The 15,619-nt window shown below is 46.0% G+C and overlaps 1 protein-coding gene across 1 annotated transcript in view; it reads left to right on the plus strand.

Annotated features, from left to right (window-relative positions):
- Positions 1-15,619, plus strand: part of cdh13 (cadherin 13, H-cadherin (heart)) — a 1,035,536-nt gene that overhangs the window by 407,389 nt on the left and 612,528 nt on the right. The gene's annotated exons all lie outside the window — the stretch shown is intronic.

The raw sequence follows: 15,619 nt of genomic DNA on the forward strand, positions 1-15,619 counted from the left end.
CCTTGGCCAGGATTTTGTAGTCCACGTTCAAAAGTGAAATGGGACGCCAATTCTTAATTTCTTCCCTCTCCCCCTTCCTCTTGTAAATGAGGGTGATGATGCCCTTCCTCATGGACGTGCACATTTCCCCTGCCCGAAGCGCACTATCGTACACCTCCAGCAGGTCCCGGCCGACCAGGTCCCACAGAGCGGAATACAGCTCGACCGGTAAGCCGTCGCTTCCGGGAGTCCTATTCCTCTGCAAGGACTTGAGGGCTCTGGCCAGCTCATCCAGGGATATCGGCCGGTCCAGCCACTCCCTCGTGCCGTCGTCTAAGACCTCCGTGATAGACGACAGGAACGACTCAGAGGCCGTGCTGTCCGTGGGCTTCGTGTCATACAGTCCGGCATAGAAGGATCTGCTGATCCTCAGAATGTCGGGCCGAGACGATGTCACCAAGCCGTCGTCCACCTTCAGCCGGCTAAGCACAGAGCTCTCTTTGTGCACCTTCTGAAAGAAGAAACGCGAGCACATCTCATCCTGCTCCACGGAGCGGACCCTGGACCCGAAGATTATCCTGGAGGCCTCCGTGGCGAAGAGCGAGGCTTGCTGGCCCCTCACCTCGCGGAGGTCCTCCGTGACATCGACCCCCATCGACTGCAGAAGGAGCAGGTTCTGCACCCTTTTCTGGAGTCGCGACAGCTTTCCCCGCCTCTCTCTTGCCTTCTGAACACCCTTGAGGACAAAGAACCTCTTCATGTTCTCCTTCACTGTCTCCCACCAGTCGCCTGGAGACTCAAAGAGGGGTTTCACGGTTCTCCAACCGGCGTACTCCCTCCTAAGCTCCTCGATGTTCTCTGGGGTCAGAGTTGTGTTGAGCTTCCACGTCCCCTTGCCGGCCGGCTGGTCGTCCTGTAAGTGACAGTCGGCCAGCAGGAGGCAGTGGTCAGAGAAGAACACCGGCTCGATGCCGGTGGACCTGACCGAGAACGTCCGTGACACAAACAGGAAGTCTATCCTTGAGCGGATAGACCCGCCTGGCCGCGACCAGGTGTACCTCTGCTGCGCTCCATCTGCAGGGGTGCTGAAGACGTCGAGCAGCTTGGCGTCCTTCACCGTGCCCATCAGGAATCTGGACGTGACATCCAGTTGACTCCCCCCACCCGCTGTCCCCACGCCGGATCTTCCATCTGCATCAATGATGCAGTTGAAGTCTCCGCCTAGGATGACCGGCCTGGACGTAGCCAGCAGGGGTGGAAGCCGCTGCAGGTCGGCCAACCGCTCACTCCGTACCGCTGGAGCGTACACGTTGATCAGCCTCAGGGGAGCATTCCTGTAGGTGATGTCAGCCACTAGGAGGCGCCCCCCCCACCACCTCCTGAACTTGAGAGATGGTGAAGTCACGCCCCCGCAGCAGAATAGCCAGGCCCGAGGAGGAACAGTCATTACCCCCCGACCAGATCGAAGGCCCACAGGTCCAGGCGCCGGACCATTTCCCGTACCTGCCGAGGTGCGGTATCCCGCACTCCTGCAGAAACAGGAGGTCCGCCTCGATGGTGGTCAGGTAGGCCAACGTGGACACACATCTCGCGGTTGACTTGACGCTGCGCACATTAATGCTCGCAACTCGTACCCCCATTGTGGGCAGTGACCGCAGTACCCTCCCCAAGTCCAAGGACCAGCCCCTCCATCTGTCCCTTCATGCCCATTGCCCGGGCTAACTGCTGGACGCTCTCCGGGCTCAGGAAACCGTCAGTGCTGCCTTCCGGGTGGCATCCCCCCGTCAGGGGTGCGGAGGCAGGAGGGTCCGGCTCCGGGTCAGGCTGGGGACGCGCTGTTTCCTCCTTCCCGCCTGGAAGTTCCGGGGTGCCCTCCAGTGCTCCAGCGGCACTTGACTGGGTGTCAGAGGGAGCCTCAGGACGCCTCCCGTCACCTGGAAGCGTGGTGCTGCTTTCCTTCCCCCTCGAGACCTTTAACTTCTGCTTCGGGTGGGCCCTCTCCGAATCCTCCTCGTCAGAGGAGCTCTTATAGCCCCCCTGTAGCTGCCTCTTCCCGCCTGATGATTGCGGTTCCTGGGCCCATCGACGCACCTTCGTCCTCGCTTTCCGGACTGTTGTCCACTCCCCTGGGTTGCCTGTCGCCGCCTCCATTGGCTCCGGGTTGTCGGGGGGGGATCGGAGCCTGCAGGGGTGCTTTGCTGGCCTCGGGCCCATCCTGCAGGGCTGGGCCCTCCTGCACGGCCTGGCCCTCCTGCACATTAGTGGGGTCCTTGCTTGGCCCTGGTGCCTTCCTCTCCTCCGGGGGAGCTGGCCCCGCATTACCCCGGCCGGCGACCTGGGCGTAGGTGGTACCCCGCCGCGGGCATGCCCTATAGAAGTGGCCCGCTTCCCCGCAAAGGTTGCAGCTTCTCTCTCGTGGGCAATCCTTTGCAACATGTCCCTCCTCCCTGCAGTTCCTGCAGATGGTGACTTTGCAGTCGGCCGCCATGTGACCTGACCTACCACAGGCATGGCAGACTTTAGGTTGCCCTGCATAGGTCAGGTAGCCCCTGCTCCTGCCGATCGCGAAGCTGGACGGTGGGTGTGCGACATTCCCATCTGCGCCCATCCTCAGCGTCACCTTGACCTGCCTCTTACTCGTCCAGATGCCAAAGGGGTCCACGATGTCAGTTAGGTCCCCTTCCACCTTCACATACCTTCCGAGGAAGGTCAGGACATCAACTGCTGACACATGCGGGTTGTACATGTGTACAGTCACCATACGGCTCCTCTGTGCTGGCATCACGAACAGCGGGACAGCGGTCAATACAGAGAGGGGGCCCTCACCTCCTTTCTCCTTGAAAACCTCCAGGAAGCGCTCGCAAAGCTTGGCACTCCTGAAGGTCACGTCGTAAAAACCTCCTCCGGGGAAATCCTGTAGGCAGTAAATGTCCGCAGCAGCGAACCCACAACAGTCCAACAGGACCCTCTTCACGAAGAAGGTGCGGTCCACAGGTGCACCTTCATCCACCTTCTTCACGGAAACACGGATGGTGTTCCGGACCCCCTGACCTGGGGCACGAGCACTTGCCGCAGCCATCATTGCAGGTTGGATGCTCCCCTGAACCAGCATTAGGCCGAAGCCAGCATTAAGATCCACTGGTCACAAGGGTGCACAGCCAACCCGACGTCTTCCTTTCACCTCCAACGCAGCGTTCTCCTCCTCTCGGTCCACAAGAGAGTGGGTCTTTATTTTGTTCCAGATGTAAGCTGGTTCACTGAGCTTGAAGGTTTGTTCCCAGATGTTTTGTCACCATTCTAGGTAACATCAACAGTGAGCCTCCGATGAAGCACTGGTGTTATGTCCTGCTTTCTATTTATCTGGTTAGCTTTCCTTGGGTTGATGATGTCATTTCCTGTGTTGGTGATGTCATTTCCTGTTCTTTTTCACAAGGGATGGTAGATTGGCTCCAAATCAATGTGTTTGTTGATGGAGTTCTGGTTGGAATGCCATGCTTCTGGGAATTCTCGTGCGTGTCTCTGTTTGGCTTGTCCTAGGATGGATGTGTTGTCCCAATCAAAGTGGTGTCCTTCCTTATCTGTATGTAAGGATATGAGTGATAGTGGGTCATGTCGTTTTGTGGCTAGTTGATGTTCATGTATCCTGGTGGCTAGCTTTCTGCCAGTTTGTCCAATGTAGTGTTTGTCACAGTTCTTGCAAGGTATTTTGTAGATGACGTTCGTTTTGTTCATTGTCTGTATAGGGTCTTTTAAGTTCATTAGCTGCTGTTTTAGTGTGTTGGTGGGTTTGTGGGCTACCCTGATGCCAAGAGGTCCGAGTAGTCTGGCAGTCATTTCGGAAATGCCTTTGATGTAGGGGAGAGTGGTTATGGTTTCCGAGCCCGTTTTGTCTGTTTGTTTGGGTTTGTTGCTGAGGAATCGGCGGACTGTGTTCATAGGGTACCCATTCTTTTTGAATACACTGTATAGGTGATTTTCTTCTGCTCTGCGTAGTTCCTCTGTGCTGCAGTGTGTGGTGGCTGGTTGGAATAATGTTCTAATGCAGCTTCGTTTGTGGGTGTTGGGATGGTTGCTCCTGTAGTTCAGTATTTGGTCCGTATGTGTTGTTTTCCTGTAGATGCTGGTTTGAAGTTCCCCGTTGGCTGTTCGCTCTACTGTGACATCTAGGAATGGCAGTTTATTGTTGTTTTCCTCCTCTTTTGTGAATGTTATGCCAGTAAAGGGTATTATTGATGGTCTTGAAGATTTCCTCTAATTTGTTTTGTTTAGTGATGACAAAGGTGTCATCCACATAGCGGACCCAAAGTTTGGGTTGGATGATTGGCAGAGCTGTTTGTTCGAGTCTCTGCATTACTGCCCCTGCTAAGAACCCTGATATCGGAGATCCCATGGGTGTACCGTTGGTTTGTCTGTAGGTTTTGTTATTGAAAGTGAAGTGGGTGGTGAGGCATAGGTCCACTAGCTTGATGATGTTGTCCTTGCTGATGAGGTTGGTGGTGTCTGGTGTATGTGTCTTCGGTTCTTCTAATAGTGTAGTCAGTGTTTCTTTGGCCAGGTTGATGTTGATGGATGTGAACAGGGCTGTTACGTCAAAGGAGACCATTATTTCATCCTCTTCTACCTTGGTGTCTTTGATGGTGTTCAGGAATTCTTGGGTGGAGCGAATGGAGTGGCGGGAGTCTTCTACTAGGTGTTTTAGTCTTTAGTGTAGTTCCTTGGCTAATCTGTAGGTTGGTGTTCCAGGTAGCGACTCTATGGGTCTGAGGGGTGCTCCTGGTTTGTGAATTTTTGCTAGTCCGTAGAAGCGTGGTGTGTTGGATCCATCTGGTTTCATTTTTTGGAATTCTCTCTTGTTTAATTCTCCAGATTTTTGAAATTTTTTGAGTAAGGCTGTGATTCGGTTCTCTAGTTGTGGGGTTGGGTCTATCGCCACCTGTTGGTAAGTGTCGGTATCTGCAAGCAGTGCGTTCGCTTCCTCAATGTCGTCTGTTCGGTTTAAGATGACTGTCAAGCATCCTTTGTCTGCAGGTAGGATAACGATGTTTTTATCTTTTTTGAGTTTGAGAGTTTTTCTTACACAGTCTCAATAAACATACTAGTTATGGCTAGTTATCTTTCCTCCCTCCATGTTGCCTCTCACAGAGAAGGAGGATGACCACCTCAACTTCTGAAGTGGGAAAATCTGGCCTGTCCCTGAAGGTGAATGCTGAGGATGGGCTAACAAGTCAACCTCACCAAGCCCATAAGGTTTATAGGCCCAGAGTGAGCCTTCTGAATTTGTGGTGGATGATGCATGAATGAGACACACTTAGCCAGACAATGTGTCTTAAATTTTTGCAGCCTTCCACAGGAAGATCATTCCTCATTCCCTTAAATTCATTTATTAATAAATGTCAAGCCTTAGGATAACAATGTGTGAAGCTGGATGAACGCAGCAGGCCAAGCAACATCTCAGGAGCACAAAAGCTGACGTTTCGGGCCTAGACCCTTCATTGGGTCTAGGCCCGAAACGTCAGCTTTTGTGCTCCTGAGATGCTGCTTGGCCTGCTGTGTTCATCCAGCTTCACACTTTCTTATCTTGGATTCTCCAGCATCTGCAGTTCCATTATTACTGATACAATTCAAGCCTTGAGATGTTGCTTGACTGTTCATTCATCTGGAAGGTTGTACAATCAAATTCTGCATTAGCAATCCTTGTTACCTTTATTGCCATTCCCTGATCCCTGCAATAAAGCAGTTCATCAGTTCTCATCTATTTGACAATGTCAACTCATAAATTGCTAATCTTGTAGTTGCTTGCTATTTCTCTAGAAATTTGACAAAAGTACTGAGAGTAATACAGGAAATTGTGTTGAAGGATTTCAGTGATAGGCATTTCGACTTAAAGCCTTACATCAAACCTTAGCGCCATTTCCTTGTATCATGATTTTATTATTTGGCTTATAGCACAGCTCAAATTCGAAATATCATTCCACCCAGCCATGACATTGTCTTTCTAAGTGCTATCAAGAGATCTCCTTCTCTTGTCCTATTCAAACTAAGTATTCTTTTTGACAATCCACATGGGAAATATTCATTTAACCTTGTCAACAGAAGCTCCATTTTTCACTGACTTACTACATCATAGTTCCTTTGTTGCCAACCACCAATTTTCTGTATAAATTCTAAGAATATTTACTAATGACGATTGTAGCACTGTTCAGAGAAAATGTAATTTATTTGCGGACTCCATGATACACTATACAAATCTATGGAGACCATATGGTTTCATTTTGAGACTGCTTTTTTGCTGGTAAGACCACATTTGTTGAGCATCTGTGGAAGGACTGATAGTTGAAGTGAAATTTGATTTATTTAAGTGCAGAGGAGTTGCTGATTTTTAAGAGAGGTTATTGTGCATATGAAACAAACAGGTGTTCATGTGACTTCAAAATGGAAGTCAATATGAAATAGTAGTGGTGATATCTGAAACAACTTCGGTGTTTCTACAAGCAAGGGTTTGAACATCAAAAATGAAAGCATACCACCATGACCTCACACATTTTAGCATTTAACTGGTATCAGGATGGTCACTCTGATATTTAAGTATGCAAAAAAATTGTAAGCACATTTTGGGTTTCTCGAGATTTCTGAAACCCACTAGGGTTACCCAGAAAAAAGCACAAAGGGAATTGACAGACCTGTGAAATTGACAGGCTAGTGAGGTAGTAAATATTGAAACTACAGAGCTGTTTCCTTGCCTAGGTGAAATTATTTTTAGTCACAGATCATGCTTTCACTGTTGAAGTAATTGCAAACATTTTGGAGGAATTTCTGCTATTTGGACTTAACCTGGATCTGCACTTCCTGCTGTCTGCCTTTACTTGAGCAGAAAGAGCTACTTTTGTAGCTCTAGCTATTTTCTTGATAAACTTGATCAGACATGTAATAGCACACCTCTGGAGCAGGTGGGATTTAAACCAAGGCCTCCTGGTTCAGAAGTAGGGATACTATTGCTACACCACAAGAGCCCCACATATGCACCTCTAACATAAAGCTGTGATGAGGAATAGGTGCAGTAACACCAGCAATGCCAACAGTACCAGGAGGAGCAGTAGCTGCTTTCTCCATGCCGTATGCCACAGCACAGGAGAGGGGCTCCAGCTCTGAAGGAGGGAATATCCTTAACACAGAAATTTTTGAGCTTTCTGAGCATGACTGAACACCAGTGCTGCTGGAGATTCAGATGTAAATGGCAGACCCCTGTTGATATTTCTCACCTTTTTAAGCATGAAATCCTGTCACACTTTGCCAGTGGCAATCAAGGTCAGCCCAGAGCTGCTTTGCTTTGCCTATCAATTCTTTCCAAGGGTTTGCTGATAATGCGTGCAGAATTTCACATTGTTTGACATCAAGCTCACTTGTGATGTGCTTACAAGCATATGGACGTACATGGAATAGTGTAGGTTAGAAGGGGTTGAGATTGGTATGACAGGTCGGCACAACATCGAGGGCCGAAGGGCCTGTACTGTGCTGTAATGTTCTATGTTCTATGTTCTATGACAATGGGATGTCCTGGCTTATTAAAGCCATTGAACTTCTTTAATCCTGCTGGTGATGTACTCACTCCTGCCACTCATTTCTTCAGTTATTTTGAGCTGCACTTGTTTACTTTAAGGTGCTGGTCACTTCCTTAATCCATAGGAGCAACTTTCCTCTTTATGGGCAGTTACTGCACACAACATGACCTTCTGGGAAGCATGAGAGCTCTAGGGTTAGAAGAGCTGCCTTTCCAAATCAGGTAAACATCTTTCTGCTTGCTGAACTCAGTGATCAAAACTGCAACCATTCATCCCTTCTTAGGGTCCCTTGAAACAAGGATCCAAAAACTGACAAGTGCAGGGCACCTTTGTGCTTTACTCAAGAAACCTGGAAACATGATACTAATGCTGCAGCTTAGTTGAGAAACCACAGGATAGCTCATTTCATGAACTATCAGGTTCATGAAGGTTGCTGATCAATAAGAGGATATGCCTGCTCTTTATCACGATTGGTGTTTTAGTTGAATCTTTGTTTCTTGTTTCCCGATGTTCAATTGCAATATTTAGCATTGCATTTGGAAACAGTGTGGTTGTACCGAAAGCAATGCTATAGAAAATGATTGATGACTTTTTCTCAATAGGGATGAGGATCAAACTGTGGAAAGATCTGTTCTTTCTGCAATTATCTTTGTTGCATCCTGCTGTTATATTGCCCAATATGTATGGGCTGGGTGATGTAAAGGCACTTTGAATGATATCTATCATGGTAAATTAGCAGTTATTTCTTATTTTAGTTATCAGTTATGTTTTCGGGGAAACAATGGTAATTAGTAATGAGTGTATCTGGATTAGAAAGGAAGATGATCACGTGGCCTCTATGACTGATAGTTATTTCTAACTATTTATTTTGACTTGTTGGTTTAAAGCTAAAAACAATTATAATGTAATGTCTTGTTTTTTATGTGCCTTGGCTCCTCAGCTAGACCTTTTAAAGGAACACAGTATTTCAGCCTTACCTTGCTGTTTATTGCAGAATCAAACCAGGCAGCTTGCCACATTTGTCAGCAGTCATTAGTTAAGAGGGTTGACATGTTTCTGCGTGGCAATGTGTGATGTCAATTTCACATCTGTACCATGTGGCAACTGTGCACGTACCAATGGCACTGCATTTGATGCAGGAAAACAGCCATGTCTCAAAGTTCAAGGGGAGTAGTCCTCAGTTAAGTCTGGGAAGACATGCTTCACTCTTGGAATATAGGCACAGTAAGTCAAGGGCAGTCTTCAATGTCACTCCAGAGGCTTGGACACAGTCAGCTAGTCAGGGTCAGGGGTACGTACCTCTACAATCCACAAATAGATCACAGTCAGCCTTGTGGGTCCTGTGCAGTCGGCCTGGAGAGCCTTGGGAAGATAATTGGGAGCTGTAGAGTCAGGGGTCTGATCACACATCGCTTGGGATGTCCAGCTAAGTTGTTCAAGGAGATAGCCGATCATCAGTCCTGGGGATCCATCCACTAAAGGTCAAGGTGGGAGAGTGGGGCTCTGTCATCAGGAGCCAGTACTGTGAAAGGGAAACTGGGGATTGTAGGGTTTTGAATCAGGGATGCAGAAAGAAATGCAATGGTGAAGGGGAGCAACTTATAAGGTGGGGGGAAAGAGTGGTAAAGAGGGTGGGAGAGAAATGAATAATGCAGGAAATGAAGCTGTTGACTGTAAGCAGCACTTTGGCTTCCATGGTGTCACTGCACTACTGGATTCGGCATGTTTACTTGGCTTGCCTGGGGCTATGTGTGGAAAATGGGCAGATGAATCTTGCGCACTGTGGTCCATCAACTTCTCTGCTTCAGTGCCTGCAACATGGTTCCAGTTTTGACCTGGGTTATTTGCTGTCTGGGTTACAAGGATGGAGTAGGAATGCCCAGTCTCCATCTGGATTTATTTTAGTGAAACGCTTTCTTTATTTGTTTGGAATAATTCAGATCACAATTGATGGACCCTTCACTAAAATTACTTATTTCGTAGCTCACAGCTTGTGTAGGAAGCATTAAAATTAAATGCTTCAACCTCTCCTAGGAACAAGTGCCTCTTGTTATTTTAATAACTCCTGTACTGACTCTGACCACGTGACCTCCTTTGAGATCATTTTCCGCTCTTCTAATCACATGACTGCCATGCTAGGGAGGCACATCTGAATACAGGCTGTAACAGCGATGATAGCCCATTTGGGTAAGGTGTAGTTAGAGTTGAATGCTGTATGCAGAATCATCAGGAAAAGTTGTTTCTTGCAGACACATTACAGTAAGTTTTTGAGAGCTTTGAGCTCTTAACAAGTTGATGTAAATCTTTATCCTTCATTGTAAACATTCATTAGCTGAGAAGCTAACTCTACTGAGTGGAAAGGACTTTGATTTTAGACATAAAAATAATTCTGAAGGGATTGATTGTTAAAAATGGACTGGAAAGCCATGACATCTTTGACTGGAGTATAGGAACTTGGGGGGGGTGACCTTACTGAGGTTCATAAAATCACGCCAGGCATACAGTAAGTGAATGACGAGGGTCTGTTCCCAAGGGTGCAGGACTTCAAAATTAGGGAGCATATTTTTAGGGCAAGCAGTGAAAGATTTATAAAGAACATTAGGGTCAAGTTTTGGTTTGTGTGTGGAATGAACTACCAGAGGAAGTCGTGGATACAGTTACAGTTCTAACGTTAAAAGACATTTGGATAAGTTCATGAATAGGAAGGGTTTGGAGGGATATGGGCCAAGCATATGCAGGTGGAACTCATTTAATTTTTGTATGTGGTTAGCATGGACAGGTTGGACCAAGGGGTCTGTTTCCATGACTCTATCCATCTGTGAAGACTTAGATGGATTCCATAGTGGACTTGGAGAAATGCAAAAGCGATGGCAATGGGGTAGGCCACCAGGAATGGGTTCGTAACATGTGTAGATTCACTAAGGTGTAGAAGCTGAGCCTGAGGAGTAACTGCCGTTGCCTTCCATCGTGTTGTAAATAACAAATGTGCAATGATGAAAATAGCTACAACCACACCTGGAGTAGGCACCATATATTTTTCATTCTGTGAGAGAAGGACCTTCAATTTTGAGTGATGTGTAGACTTTCAGAGAGCAATAGAATGACTCAGACTCCCATACACTGCAGTTGAAACATACCTGGGAGTCATACATGCTGTGTGAGCCTGGATATTAGCCTGCTGAATGCTGTTCACGTCGTTGTCCTAAGCTGTCATGACCATATCATGGATTGTAATGAATGAATCCCACCAATGCCTGTGATGCAGTAGCAGTGTGAAATAACCTGGAAAGATTTTGTCTGGTTGTTGAAGCGGCAATCGCCTGCCATTTACCCATTTCCTGCATACGGTGCAGGAGCTGCTCACTTCAACCTTGGACCATTGAACACCATGTAGCTCAGGATCGGTGGGCCTTGTACCTTCAGTGTTGCAGTTGTGCCTAAACAGAGGCTCTCACACAAAGCATGACCTTAGACACTTTAGACATTTCTGTCCAGGGTTCCCAGACTAACCAATTACATACAAGTACAAAGGGGTAAATTTAAAACGGAAATGAGGAAACATTTCTTCAGCCAGAGAGTGATGGGCTTGTGGAACTCATTGCCACTGAGTGCAGTGGAGGCCAGGACGTTAGACGCCTTCAAGGCAGAGATCGATAAATTCTTGATCTCACAAGGAATCAAGGGCTACGGGGGGAGTGCTGGGGAGTGGAGTTGAAATGCCCATCAGCCATGATTTAAATGGCGGAGTGAACTTGATGGACCGAATGGCCTTACTTCCACTCCTATGTCTTATGGTCTTATCCTGCCTAGAGGGAGGGGCACCCTCCTTGGCTTGAATTCTCACAGAGGGTGCAGATGGAAGGCTGGGACAGTTCAGTGCACTGAAAGGAGATTCTTGGGGGCCCATGTATAGTTCATCATTCAGCTGGGTACTCACTGGCACTGCCCTGTCTCCTTGTGAACAGACAATGGAAGTCAAAGTTCCTCATCTCACTGTTGAATTGGCATTCATACTGAATGATGGAGTGAAGGTCAGTGTGTGGGTTCTGAGACTGCTCATCGTGGTCTCCCTGGCAGGTGCCAGTGCTCATAGCAGGATCATAACCATATTGCTGCAGTTCTGAAACCTTTGTACCAGATTATCCAGCATCCCTGACAAACCTTCATGCTGCTCCTCTATCTCCTTGTACATTTTGAAGAAGTCCCCAAATGCCAACATTAGCGAGTCGTTCCCTACCTGGGGCTGAGCCTAGCCTCTGGCAGTCCTACAAGAGCTTCTTCATTGGCCAGCTGTGAATTTGTAACACAGAAATATTATTGGGCAGTTGCTCCAGATTCTAATCTCAATAAAATACTAGCTGATGTGTCAGTGTCTGAGCTGGTGGAGGGCGCAGAAAGCATCTGTGCTGTCTTTCCCAGAGGTGGATAAGGGGAATATCTTTCGGTGCTGTCCACTTTACCATTATCAACAAGCCGCTCGTAAGTGCAAGAGACAAAAGAAAGTAAATGTTCATTGGAAGTTGTGGTGTGACATAATGGGGATAATGGGAGGCTATCACATCAATGAACAGTGCTTCTTATTTAGTTTTTGGGACTTGGCGGATCCTACATCTCCGCAGGAGTAATCCTGGTCTTTGCCCTCCAGGGTCAAGATCATACCCTGGTATGGGGCGAGGTAACAAATATCAGCACCCCACCACCCATCCTGGCTCTTTTGACCATATTTATGGGCCTTTTTTTTTCTTATGGAGGGGCTAGGTCAAGTGAAAGTGGGTTTACCCTGGCAAAGTGGAGAAGGGCATTGATGTTCTTTCAGCATTGTGTGTATCCCTGGACCATGGAGATTGCGCTGACCTGGATGGAAATATTTGAACAGGCTGGCAGGGTCTGCAATTTGGTCTTCTCTGTTGGTCCTGTAGAAAGAGAGCATCTCTCCATTGGACTACCTTATCCGTACAGCAAAGCTCCTGTTTCCCCTTTGTCTGCCATATCAGAGTAAGTGTCTCCAATTGTGCAGGGAAGCTTGAGCAGCCAGTTCTCGAGTTTTAAAGTATGGCACCAGAGCACGGGATATGCCAGCAGTAATGAGTACTTCTAGCTGTGGCGAATGGAAGAACCGGGCTAGCTCTGGTAAAAAGAGTGACAGAGGGACATGGTGATTGCACATGGAAATCATTAGGCCTTGCAGAGAGAAACCTTCCATGAATGCAATGAAAATTATATTTAGCTGACTTCTGGTAAAATTCAGCACAAGAATTTTATTCTATTTTCAACTTATACTTGCAATTTAGATCTGATCTGATTTTGTATCAGAAAGTTAAGTGACAGGAGCATATTCTTGGCATGGAAGCTTAATTCTCAAATTAGTTTTTAAATAAAAAATTGAGTACCTATGGGGTTGTATGCTTTGAAGGTAACATGGTGGCTACAAATTCATGGAGATCCATGTTAACTTAATTTAAACATTGATTCACAAGGTTGATATTGTGCTGTGCAATGCAATACCTTGGGAACTTATCAAGACTCATTTCAATGATGACCCTTCACATGGCCCAGTAACTTTTGTGTTTGTTCTGAGGTTGGATACAGGTTGTAGACGAATTAAAGGCAAAAGCTGAATCAGAACAAATTGTCATCCTTTTCAATTTCACTTTGACAATATTGGAACTATGCTAAGGCCTATTACTAAGTGGTGTGCAGTTACTGGGTACATGCATTCTTTTCATTGCTTTATAAACAACTTTAAAAAAAACAGGATTGATTTTCAGGTAGCTGAAAAGAATGCCAAAGTGTTTGTGCTCAGCAGTAAGTTGTTCTGACTTTATGTATTTTTCACAGAGTGTATATATCTTTAATGCTATGGACATTTTAAATAACTCACAGACGTGAGCAGATGGTGATGTCGTGGCAATGTCGCTAAACTCGTAACCCAGAACCCTAAGTTAATGTTCTGAAAGTATGGGTCCAAATCCCACATGGCAAATCGTAAAATTTGATTTCACTAAAAAAATTTGGAATTAAAAAGCATGTCGAATGGTAACCATGTAAACACTGTCAATTGTTGTAAAAGCCTATCTGGTTCACTGATGTCCTTTAAGGAAGGAAATCTGTCATCCTTATGTGGTTTGACCTGCAAGTGACTCCAGACCCAAAGCAATGTGACTGACTCCAATTAATATCTGGGTAAATAGAGCCGAGCAATTGATTAATATTAAAAGGAGAATTGACAATGATTTATTTTTGCTGCACGGTTATGTTAAGAAATATACAAATACCTAGGAACAGGAGGGGGCTTGTACATCAACTTTGTTTCACAATTCCATTAGATCTGAACCTCAACTCAATTTACACTATCAAATGAAAGTCTGCTGATTATATTGTGAAGTCTTTTTTTTGTTTGGTTGGCATCAATTATCTATCGAGTAATGTTCGTGAAACAAATCCTTATAGAAATCCTTTGCAACAATTGGCAACTTTAGGCTGGCATTATGCAACAAAAATTTTGAGTCCCTCTATGAGCATGAAGGGTGGTTAAGAAGATGTTTAGCAGGCTTGCCTTCATTGCTCTGATCTTTGCGTATAGGAGTTGGGACGTCAAAGTTTGACTTTGTACCTGATGGTTGTGAGGCGTCTTCTGGAGTACTGTATCCAGCCCTGTTTGCTGTGTTAGAACATAGAACAGTACAGCATGGAACTGGGCTTTTTGGCCTACCATGTTGTGTCAAAAATGATGACAAATTGAACTTATCCCTTCTGCCTGCCCTTTGTCCATATCCCTCCATTCCTTGCATATTTATGTGTTTGTCTAAAAGTCCCTTAAATGACCTAATCATATCTTCTGCCATCACTGCCCCTGGCAGCGTGTTCCAGGCTCCTATCACTATGTAAAACAAAGAAACCTTGCCCTTCACATTTCCTTTGAACTCTCCCTCCTCACCTTAAATGCATGTCCCCTTATATTAGAAATTTCAACTTTGGGGGACAAAAATTTCTGACCATCAACCCTGTCAATGCATTCCGTAATTTTATAGACTTCTATCAAGTCTCCCCTCAGCCTCCGCTGCTCCAGAGAAAACAAGCTGAGTTTTTCCAGCCTTTCTTTATAGCTCATACTTTATAATCCAGGTAGCATCCTGGTAAACATCATGTGTGCCCTGTCCAAAGTCTCCACATCCTTCCCTTAATGTGCCAAATAGAATTGAAGACAGTACTTGAAGTATGGCCTAACCAAAGGCATATAAAGCTGCAACATGATATTCTGACTCGTAGTCAATTCTCTGACTAATAAAGGCAAGCATGTCATCCACTACCTTATCTACTTGTGTGACCTCTCTCAGAGAGTTATGGACTTGAACCCCAAGATCTGTTGGTACACCAGTGCTGTTTAGGGTCCTGCCATTAGCTATATACTTATCCTTAACATTTCATCTCCCAAAGTGCTGCACCTCACACTTACCTGAACTAAACTCCATCTGCCATTTCTCTGCCCTTATCTGCAACTATATTTCACTGTATCCTTTGACAACCTTTACACTTTCTCCACAGCGTCATCTGAAAACTTAGTAACTCACCCATCTACATTTTCATCCAAGTCATTTATATATATCACAAACAGCGGAGACCCTAGTGTGGATCACTGGGGAACACCACTAGTCTTGGACCTCCAACCTGTTATCAGAAGGATATTATTAAGCTGGAGGGAATTCACAAGCACATTCCCAAGATGTTGTGGGATGAGGGTTTGAGATATAAAAATAAAATGGAAAGACTGGGACTTTTTTCAATGAAGGTTGAGGGGATACCTTATTGAGGTTTATAAAATCGTGAGGGGCATAGACAAGGTAAATGACAAGGGTCTTTTCCCTAGGGTGGTGGAGTTCAAAACCAGGGAGCATATTATTAAGGAGAAAGGAGAAAGAATTATAAATCACATGAGAGTTAGCTTTTATGCATGGGGGTGGTTCATGTGTGGAATGAACTGTGAGAGAAAGTGATGAATGCAGGTACTGTTACAATGTTTGAAGGACATTTGGGTAAGTACATGAATAGGAAAGTTTTGGAGGAATATGGGCCGAGCACAG

This window comes from Stegostoma tigrinum, chromosome 16 (assembly GCF_030684315.1).
Source record: "Stegostoma tigrinum isolate sSteTig4 chromosome 16, sSteTig4.hap1, whole genome shotgun sequence".
Taxonomy (NCBI): domain Eukaryota; kingdom Metazoa; phylum Chordata; class Chondrichthyes; order Orectolobiformes; family Stegostomatidae; genus Stegostoma; species Stegostoma tigrinum.